This window comes from Pinus tabuliformis, chromosome J (genome assembly GCF_031772625.1).
Source record: "Pinus tabuliformis cultivar Carrire ecotype Pingquan chromosome J, CPIR1, whole genome shotgun sequence".
NCBI lineage: Eukaryota > Viridiplantae > Streptophyta > Pinopsida > Pinales > Pinaceae > Pinus > Pinus tabuliformis.
In genome coordinates this window covers 608,244,723-608,256,239 of record NC_142295.1, presented here as the reverse complement: position 1 = coordinate 608,256,239, position 11,517 = coordinate 608,244,723, and the positions used below count along the sequence as shown (strand labels likewise).

At 37.4% G+C, this 11,517-nt stretch overlaps 1 pseudogene; it reads left to right on the top strand.

Annotated features, from left to right (window-relative positions):
• The first annotated feature begins 4,708 nt into the window (after positions 1-4,708).
• Positions 4,709-5,621, top strand: LOC149228435 (calcium sensing receptor, chloroplastic-like; annotated as a pseudogene).
• The last annotated feature ends 5,896 nt before the right edge of the window (positions 5,622-11,517 follow it).

Genomic DNA, 11,517 nt, shown 5'->3' with positions numbered 1-11,517 from the left:
AAACATAAGGCATGAGCAAATATTTCCCCCCGCGTTTAAGCTCATTAAAAAATGAACTATTCCCCGGTAAATAACCATCGTGAATGTAGTACTTCAGCCATTAAAGCCTTGGTCGTGTTTGCACCATCACCTCCACTTTTGCATTGGCCGATCATTCACCCCCATTTGATTGTTTACCCATTTTGAGGAACATCTGTGAAGAGTGATCTCATTAGCCATCCTTGTAACACTACTGTGATTGGAAAATTCCAAACCTTACCTGGAATCAGTTGCTACCCATTTTATCACTCGTTCCTCAAAAGATGAGTCTCCTTTAAGCTCTTTTCAACTGACTCGTAAAATATGAAAAGATTGCCGAGCCATTGGCCTCTCCAGCTCATTAAAGGGACCGGAAGTGCTATCTCTCCTCTAAATTTTAATCTTTTTGGACCTGAGAGATTATTACACAAAAAGATCGAGCGCTTGTTTTGTTCGGCTCGTTAAAAGTATCGAAAATTCATCCCTTCTGTATTGTTTTATACTTTTTTGGACTTAAGGGATTAGATGACGAAAAAGGAATTTTGGAGTTTCCTTTACGTTCCTTTTCAGACTCTCTAAAATTGAAAAGGACCGAGTTATCTTTGTCGTTAAACTCGTTAAAATTTTAATAGCGACAAACTTGTCTATAGACGAGAACGAGTCTCACTATCGCTAGGCTCGTTAAAACATAGCGATGGGTTTGCCCGAAGGGAAAATTATAGAACAAGCATATGTTATCCTCCTCAAGCTTGACAAAAATAAAGAGGTACTGGTCAGCAATGACTGGGGAAAATTGGGAAGAAAACTTGAAGAAACTTTGTTGGTAGCAAGTCGCTCTTGAACATGACACTTTCACTCCGCATCCAAGTCAGGTTGGGTTGTTCCATTCACCGGTCACATCACCATGGTCCCATCATACCATCCACATTTGGGGTTAATGCTACCAATCCATCACGTCAGTGTCGCCGATATGTTCAAGAGAAGTCATTCAGAGAATTCACCTGTGTCTCACCCACTACCATACATTTATACTCCATTCTTTCATGACCGCCACCCTGAACCTTATATCACCAGATCATTTTCACCTCCATTAAAATCATTTGCTCTGTTCCATGTCATTGATGTGGGATTCATTAGGGCCCTCCTGTGATGGATCACTTCTTGTCGACATCAGCTCATTATCCAAGAAGTCGATCTAGGAACACCCCATTCAGTACTTTGAAGCTTGCATGCCTCAATGGCAAGTTTCTCACTTCCGGCGACAGGTTTACATCAATGGCCTTCGACCGAAAGATTTTGCGTGGTGTTCGACGCCAAGTCCTTTATTCACACCACGTGAATTGTACTGCAGTACCTTGAGGGTCATTATCATTATCGGTGATTCCTCTCGCGCCTGTTAACAGCTTACATCATTGGCTTGTAATTAGGTGATGTCTTTCCATGTTCGACTCCAGAACATCTTTCACATGGATCGACTTGTACTTCGAGTGAAGATCGAACGAGACTGAAGACCCCGGATCTAGTTTCATCCATCCAGGCTGCGATATATATTCAGGGAAATAAAGACATCAAATGTACATCATTGCTGCACAGATAATCATCCAATCAAAGGGATGATGGCTCTACCAGAATCATCAGTCTACACTCAGACGATTGTCTGTCCTATGTACATGAAAATGAATTTATAAAACTGAGCATGGGAATGCCCGCCTCAGCTAGATCATGAAAATGTTATGAAGATAATGTATTGTATTGTATCTTATTACAAATCTCATCCCAGCTTGAAAGAACTTCGGATCCTCATAATAAAGCATTTCACCCGACATCAAAAGATTAACGACCTCATGCTTTAGGGGGCAACTGTTATAGACATTTTTGGGCACTACAACCCCAAGCATGAAATTTCCATAAACCAAGGGCTCCTAAGTCCCTAAAAGTGTTGTTCTAACCCCTAAAGGAACACGGTCAACAAATTACAGCTTCTCCGAGAAGTTCTCCATGAAAAACTGCTCAGAATTGGTCAAAACAGGATCATTTCAGCTGCTCCACTGGCCAAGTGCGTTGCATCTCACCTAAATACACTGTGTGGGTGCGTTGCATTTCAAAAATCCCTTCTATGGGGTGCGATGGGTGAGAAATGACAAATGGCAGTGTCATTCCGCGAGGTGGAGAGGCAATGGAAGCTTCCAGAAACTTCTCCTGTGACACTTGCCTTTCTGAATTCGACCAAGGATGAGTAAGAGATCATCAATCTCCAAGTGGAAGCAAGGACTATCAGAGGGAAGACACTAATCAAATCATAAGCTGACTCATCCCCCTTACAGATATCTATATATGGATCCCTCATCCCAGAGATCCAGAGGCTGGAATTTTTCATATTGTAAGGAATTGTTGTTGGTTTCTTGAGACAAACATCAGATTGTTGGGTGATCTAAGCTTTGTATGAGGTGAAGAGGGGCTTCCTTGCTGAGAGGTTGATGCTGGGTCAGAACAACTGGTTGTAACTCCTCTTGGCTCTTTCTTGTTTATCAATAAAAGTTGTTCAAGTTTTCCTCCATACTCTTGTGTCATTGTTGTTTGCTGCATTTGTATGGTCAATTTACATCTGATCCTAGATTGTTTATGATTATATATCCATGTCTTTGTAAAGTTATATGCTACTGTGATCTTACAGGTACTTTGAGAAGCTGGGCGTGCAAGAGAACAAGTAGCAAAAGACTATCAAGGAAGAGAGGAATCAAATCAAGGGATTAGCGCAAGACAGAGGTTGGTCCTTCTGTTCCTCTCTATCTATAATTCATAAAGGAAAAACGAAAGTAGCTTTACTCTGTTTGTTTCTAAGGTAGCTGTCACACCTTAGTGGGATAGAGCAGTTCTATATAGACACTTTTCCCTGTAACAACAAGAAGCACGATTCCATATTTGTTGAGCATGAAGCTTGAAGCTAGGTTCTTAATTCCAGGTGTGGTGTCAAGGGACTAATGTGGAGATATCTTAGTATGCTTGGATACCAACACTGTGCATAGGCGCTTGAAATATGATATTGGAAATGATTCCACCTGAAGGACGAGAGGGACTAGTGGCAGTATGTTTTTTGGGAAGAACTAGGTTGATCCCATCAAATGATGGTAGATATGTTCGTAAAAGGTAACGTCTATTGCTAGATTTTTTTATTTTTTTTGGTAAAGATTATTGTATTTTCATTTTCGAAGAGTTCTCCAAATGATACTTTTATGTCGATAGGCGTTTCTCTTTGAAAATGGTCAGGCCAATTTCGTGTACCATTTTTCCCTCCATCCATCAATTGAACTATTGAACTATTTTTAACCGTTGATTTGAAATGCATAAACCTCCAACACTGATACAGAGACCTCCATCACCACATATCAGGGGTTTAGTTTTTCCATTTTGACATATGTTTCTTGTTATGGGCATCCGATGAGACAGATCAGACACTGGCTCTAACAATGACAGGGTTTTGGTATTTGATAATATGCTTATGGAGTCTTACTCAATTGCTTACAGGCTGAAAACCAAAAGTTTAGCTGAACTCATTCCTTTTCGATTCTTACACAAAATCCGGGAGTTGAGCAGAAATATAGATTCCACAATTTGTTGGGTAGCCAAGATCCAAGAAGAGTTGAGAGTCGAAAAAAGGCCTCCAGACGCAAAAAATGTTATAGGGAAGACTATAATATGGATTGAACTTAGACATCAAAACTAGAAATGAAAGAAAATTAAACCTAGGCATCAAGTTTGTATTTTGTTATGTATTTTATTGTTTAGGCTTCTAACCACAATGGGGTTTTGGTATTTGATAATATTCTTATGGAAGAGAAAGAGAGATATACTTCATTTCACTCTAGAGAATGTCAGCCTCAGGGCAGAGTCTCAAACATGAGACGTCTGCATGAATTCAAAGTTTGACTCTAACATTTTAAAATTCAATGAGAGTTCAAAAAAGGACAAGTTATGTTCAAGTTAACATGATGGAATGCAAGATCAGAAGTATATGAAGAATTCGAGCACCGTAAGTTCTTACCCATCCAACTTGTGTTTCTGCATTCCTGTCAACTTGCAGGTCTAGAAGCAATCAGGCACCAACTTCATGTAAAGGTTGTTGTGGTAGAGGTACTCTTATTGTAAGCTCACGAGATGAAGGACATTCAAAGCTCAAATGAAGAACAAAACCAAATATGAAACAAATATGTCAAACAATCACACAACTAGGCCTCCAAATCCCGCACCTGTTTCCTTGTACATCTCACTGAGATTGGGATCCCAATGTGGAAATACTGTGCCTAAACCATTTTATATTGCAACACACCAACGTGCTTCAATTGTTGAAAATACGGAGACAAAGAAACAGTGAAGCCCGCTTTCAAGGATTTTCAACAACAGGGGACCTCAAAGAGGATCTTGCCCAGTAGGTCCTTCTACAACTGAGGTAAAATATCTAGGGTTTTATTTATTTTTTCTTTCTAAATTATGTAACATTCCCTCTGTATGCTACCCTAGAAACACACATAATTTCTTTTCCTTAACCAACTGTAAGCATTCCAATAAATGTGATGGATTTTATTATAACAAATATTCCCAACGATTGTGTATGGTTGATGGGTGGTGTCCAAATCCATGCAGGAGGATGCATGAGGATCTGTAAATAACCTAGCAACTGGTTTTAGTGACGATGGCTAGCAAGGCAGTTGGCATTTATGTCCTGTTAGGGACAACAGGATTTCTGGATAAGCCCTTCCTTTCTGGCTAAGTTAAGCATGCATTTCAAGTCCATCACAAACCTCAAGGAAAACAATTATCTAATGATCACGACCTGAGGATTGTTTGCAGTGAAAAATAAGATGATAATATCAACAAAAAAACACATTATTTACCTATGCTTCTATCCATTTTCACATTTGTGGGAGATGCCAAAGCTGTGCCAAAGGAATATTTTCTTACAACATTGACAACAGTGGAGGATAATACCAAAGACTTGAAGGAGTAACTCAAGTGCCTATGGGGTGTCAAAGGAGTTCATTGAACAAGCTATCAAGACCATGAAGCCTGCAATGGATGTTGCAATGCCATACATACAAAAGGCTTCCGATTCTACAGTTCAAATAGCCTCCCTAGTTGCATCAGATGTCACTCAGCAAGCCTAGAAAGCACTTGAATCTATTGGTGTTGATCCAAAACCAGTGGTAGAAGCAGCAAATACTACAATAATTGTAGTAGGGGGGGCAAATGAACAAACTAAAAAGGCAATCAAAGAGACGAAACCCATAGATTCAACTACGTTAGACTCACTTTTATCATCATATCCCATTGTCCTTGCAGGAGGTGATAGGGCATTAATCTTGTTGTAACTGCTTGTTCCTTCAATTTTCTCTACCATTTCCTTTTCTATGAGGGGATATAAAGGTGATCCAAACCCTACTCAAGCACTTCAGTTTTTGACTAAACAATACTATGTGATGATTGACATTCAAATAGAGAAAGAGAAATCCAAGGCTGGCATACCTAATTTGCCAAGGAGTGCTAAAAAAAAGATTTTATCCTTAGCAGTCGAAGATTTTCCCAATAAATTGAGAAGTCAAATTTGATGTATTCCCTATCATAGCTAGAAGCCAAAACATGGCCCCACACCTGGGCCTTCTGATGTTGCCTAGTGTTGTTGTCATGGGCATATATCATCATATTCACAGACTCAAGGAGAAGTCTAAACCCCAAACTCACCTCCTCCTCCGCGATCAAAAATGTTAAAATAAAGGATGAAGCAACACGAGCATGGAAACGTTCAGAGAATTTACTATTCGATAGAATTTTAGGGCAACCGATTGATCCCCTGCGCCTCCTCTTCCCCTTCTACCGTTTTCCCACACCAAATTAATTAACTGTAATGCATAACTTGGTCATGTTCGGGAAAGTCATTGTTGGGCAGATAAATTTGGTGAATTGTTAGACAAATGTCAATCAATAGTTAAAAGGATATATGAAATTGTGTTGTGATTCATAATGGATTCGTATGGAGATGTGGCAAAGACTGTGGCAAGAGCTCTTATTGGCCTTAGATTCAACAATGCATGGGTTTTTCCTGATGGGTTCTTAGGGGGAAAAGGTTAGATGAAAAATTGTCTTGGAACATATTCATACAATGCCTCCTTTGTTGAAATCTTAACCCCATAAAGAATAATACTGACACCTAGGGGGTGTTTTGGAACAACCATTTCAAGATCGCAGGCAACATCTCATAGCCTTCTTGCTAGTGGTTTGGGTGATTAAGAAACCATATTTTATATGTAATTCAAACCCACTCCACGAGATTATCTGTGAAATTGCTGCAATATCAATTAAAATTGTATGAAATTGGCCTTCTCATTTCCTTAAGTGAAAATGGTTGTTGAGCAAACTTTAATAGTCACAATTCATATATTATTGGTTTCTTGTTAAAATAAATAAATATGCCCAATTGATAACATAAGCAATCCAACAAACTTATAATCTCAAATTCTTGATGAACATCATCTGATCTATAGTAAACAACACAAACTCCCAAAGAGGACTGCGATTATGAATATGATAAACCTATAGAAGTCAATTACATGAGAACTTGTAGCAAGCTTGCAATATCTTAATGTTGAGTGTTCTCATGGTTATGATTATTTGGAGAAGCAAGTCGATATGAAATTCAAATTTGATGCCTAATACTATGATAGACAGAACCCATTTCAAATCAAGCTTTCCAACTGAGTGCTTTTACTCAAAACTTGGTATCCCAACACAGTGTTACTTATCTCATAAAATATATGCTTATACTTTCTAGCAAACACATCTTCGAAGACCATTCTCTTTTGCAAGCAAAATAAAAGACTGCAGGGCACATGCCATTAACGTGGACAAGTGTTTTCCTCCATAGTAATTCAATGGACCTAGTAATAATATCAGGATAAGTGAGTATTATTTTTATTGCAGATTGACATTGAATGCATTGGTTGATTTTGTTAACTCAATATTTAGTTGGCATTGACAAATAGTATTACTCTTCCCATGAATGTCATTAAAGACTATGCACTAAGCCAATCTTTGTCTTAGTTCATGCTCCTATCATGTTATTAAAAGACCATGTATGCTCGTACATACAATCAACTCATCATGATTCTTTTGCGACTACACCACTCAGGCTCTAGCACAGTTCATTATTCAGACTTTCTCTAGTTAATGACATCGAGCTTAGTGCATGCTCCTATCATGTTATTAAAGACCATGTATGCTCATACATACAATCGACTCATCAGGATTTTCTGGCGACTACAACACTCAGGCTCTAGCATAGTTCATTGTTCAAACTTTCTCTAGTTAATGACATCGACTCACATGTGTTCAATGTCATCAATGTCATCTCTATTTCAAGGAGTTTAAACTGCTTAGTTGGGTGCATAATTTTTTGAAATGAAAATTCAAACTCAATATTACCACGCTCAAAATTTGAAATGAAAATGAAAACCGCGGAGTGCATGTTAATCGCAATTTTGATTTGCTTGGCTTAGGGGATTCAATGAAATTCGGATGGAGGGTTGTGTCATTAGATTCAATTCAATTTGGATAGAGAGTTTCATCATTGGTAAACTACAGGGATCTTGATAGATGATGTGTGCTCATGGTCTGCCATTCCCACAGAGTCCATCAACATGGAGATCGTTCTTCTTTCTGCAATCCAAAATAGATGTCCTGTGAATAAAATAAAGTAACTCCGTGGGACTTGATCCGGAAATGCTGCTCTAGACTTCTGCTCCATCGTGACACAAATTACCTCATTTACCATAACATCCAACAAAACGTGCACAATGCTCATCATGCCCGCTAGTATTCCACTATTCATCATTTTTCTTGCGACTTCTCGGCTAGTTAAATTAATTTCCAGTTTGAATTTTAACAGGGCAGTGCGATCCCGGGAACTGACAATAATTTTGGACTTGGAGTGCTCCCTTATAGGCCGTTGTACACCCAATTTCTCCAACAACTTTGCAACATGCTCTCCCCATACATTATCGAAGAAGATGGTGGACAAGCCAAAATAAACTCCACAATGAAAGAGCATCATATTAATGATAAATTTACTTATTTATACATGTGCAATCTAGGTATGAGACAGTTGTGTCTCGGTAACTTATTAACCGTAAAAACGGATTGTAAAACTAATTACATACTATACAATATACAATAACAATCCTGAAGGATTAGTTAACATTCCCCCCTTAATCCGAAGGGACATCTGACATGTCGAGTAACATTTTAAATTTTCAAACTTTTCACATCCTAGTAGCTTTGTAAATATGTCTGTGATCTGATCTGAAGTAGGATAATGTGTCAGATGAATAACTTTGTCCTCTACATAATGTTGAATCAAGTGATATTTGGTGTTAATATGTTTGCTTCGATCATGAAACTTGGGATTCTTGGCCAACTGAATTGCAGAAGAGTTATCGATGAGTAGTGGAGTTGAAGCCTTTTGTTTCTCTTGCAAGTCTTCAAGTATTTTGCGAAGCCAAATTATTTATTTTGTAGCTTGAGCTGTTGCAACATATTTGACTTCGGTGGTAGAATCAATAGGAACAGATTGCTTGCGTGATCTCCAACTGATGGTTGTTGATCCAAGACTCATCAAATAACCAGAAGTAGAGACTCCATTCTCCTTATCTCCATCAAAATCAGAATCTGAATAGCCAGTGAGATGGAAATCTACAACTTTGGAATATTTGATGCCATATGTTCGAGTGCCTTTCAAATACTTGAGCACTCACTTTGTTGCATTCCAATGACCTTCACATGGCTTATGCATGAACCTGGAACGTATTCCTACAATAAAAGCCATGTCAAGTCAGGTAGTAGTTAGAAAATTCAAACTTCCAACAAGTTGCTTGTACTTTGTTGGATCTTCAAACATACTTCCTTCAGTGGAAGTAAGCTTCAAATTATGCTCCATAGGAGTAGCGACAGGATTACAATCCTGCATCCCAAATCTATCCAATAGCTATCTAATATACTTTTTCTGAGAAATGAAAATATATTTGGGTTTCTGATCAACTTCAATCCCGAAATAATAATGTAATAAACCCAAATCTGTCTATCAAAAACTTTCAATAATTCTCTTTTAACGAACGCTATATAGTCATCATTGTTTCCTGTGATCATCGAATCATCTACATACACAACCAAATATACAACTGACTTTCCAATTTTCTTAATAAAAGAGTTGCATCATCTAGATCAAATAACTTATAATTCAACTTGAGAAGGTGTTCAGTTAACTTTTCATACCATGCATGAGATTCTTGTTTCATTCCATAAAAAGCCTTAAAAAAATTTCATACCTTTTTCTCTTTGCATTTAACAGAAAAACTTTCAGGCTAAAACATATAAACATCCTCCTTCAAATCGCCATTCAAAAAATTTGTTTTAACATCCATATGGTGTATCTTCCAGCTATTCTGAGATGCAAGAGAAAACAAAGTTCTAATTGTACCCCATTTTGTTGTAGGAGAAAATGTCTCTGTGTAGTCAATGCCTTCCTTCTGAGCATAGCCTTTTGCTACAAGTCTTGCCTTATATTTATCAAGCGAACCATCTGCTTTGTATTTGATCTTATACACCCATTTGCAACCAATGGGTTTGAAACCTACAGGAGGATCCACTAACCTCCAAGTTCCATTCTTAATAAGTGCATCATATTCCTTTTCATTGCATCCTTCCATTCATCACAATTAACAGCTTCTTCAAAACAATTAGGTTCGCTAATTGTACAATGATTGAATTCACAGTCATGAGAAACATTACCTAAATCACCTTTAGAAGACATTCATGTTTCAAAATCATCATACTTTCTTGGAACTTTTCGAGCACGTGTAGATCTTCGTAAAGGTTGCTGAAGTGGTTGTGATGGTTGCTCATCTTGAAAAACAGGCTCAAGAACAGGCTCTTCAAGAGCAATTTCTGGTCCTGCAGAAACATTACTATCATCCAAATTTTCTTCAGCAATAAAATTCTCATGAGTCAAAGATGGAAGAACCACAGACTAATCCAAAATGGGACACCCCCCCCTTCAGTGTGCAGAACAATATTATCAGATTCAAAATAGAACTTTTTAGATGCAAATTTCTCCAAATGAGTCAGTTGCTTATCAATAGTGGAATTACTTTTATCTGATTCGAGGAAAATAACATCTCTGGAAAGAATGAACTTGTTCTCCTCGTCATACAAACTATAAGCCTTGGAAGTATCAGAATATCCTAAGAAAACACATTTGCGACTCCTAGCACCCAACTTGCTGCGTTGATATTTAGGAATTAATGCATAGCATAAAGAACCAAAGACTCTAAAATGTTGAACAACAAGAAGATGATTATACGACATTTCATAAGGAGATTTATTATTGATTACAGAAGAAGGACAACGAATATAAGCTGCACAAAGCACTACTTCTCCCCAAAATATCAACTTAACATTCTTAAATAACATCATAGATCTAAACATATTAAGTAAAGTTCTATTCATATGTTTTGCGATGCCATTTTGTTGTGGATTATAAGGTATGGTAGTCTGATGTTTGATTTCATTGTCCTTGAATATTGTTCAAAAACATGAGAAGTGTACTCGCCACCATTATCAGTTTTGAGAATGCCTATATTCTGTTGAGTTTCATTTTTAATCATCAAATGAAATTTTTTAAAAACATCAAACACCTCTGACTTATTCTTCAACAAATACACCCAACACATTATCGAGTAATCATCAATAAATGTCAGTACACATTTATTTCCATTTGCAGTTGCAACATGCATAGGTCCACATAAATCTAAATGTATGAGACCTAATTTTCGTGAAGATCTGAAAGAAGAACGGTGAAAAGGTTGTTTACAATGCTTTCCTATAATACAAGCATCACAAGGTATAATATTTCTTGGAACTATCAGAATACCTTTAATACCTTGCTTTTTCATAATTTTGATGTTGCCATAATTGATGTGATCAAATTGAGCATGCCATAACAAGCTGTGAGACAAGATATCACTTTGCTAAAGCATAACTTCTTCCACACTGGTCATAACAAATGCATGATCAGATGCTCTTCTTATCTTGATGATGCCATCAAATATATGAATAGAATGCCCCTAATTCTGAGTATGGATAAGAGACATTAAATTTCGCTGAAACTATGGAATATAAAGTACATCCTGTAGAACATAATCTGCAAAATGCAGTATCTTCAAACGAATGGATCCAATGCCAGATAGTTTAATTTGAGACTTGTTAGCAAAGTGAATAACACCATCAATATCATCACTAAATGTTTCAAAAAATCTCGCCTAAATGTCATATGACAAGTGGCTCATGAATCCAAAATCCAACTATCTCGCCATGAAGAGAATGCAGTGTTGAAAATATCATTCATATTAAAATTATAGTGAGAAACAATGTAATGAGCAGACTCTCATGATTTTC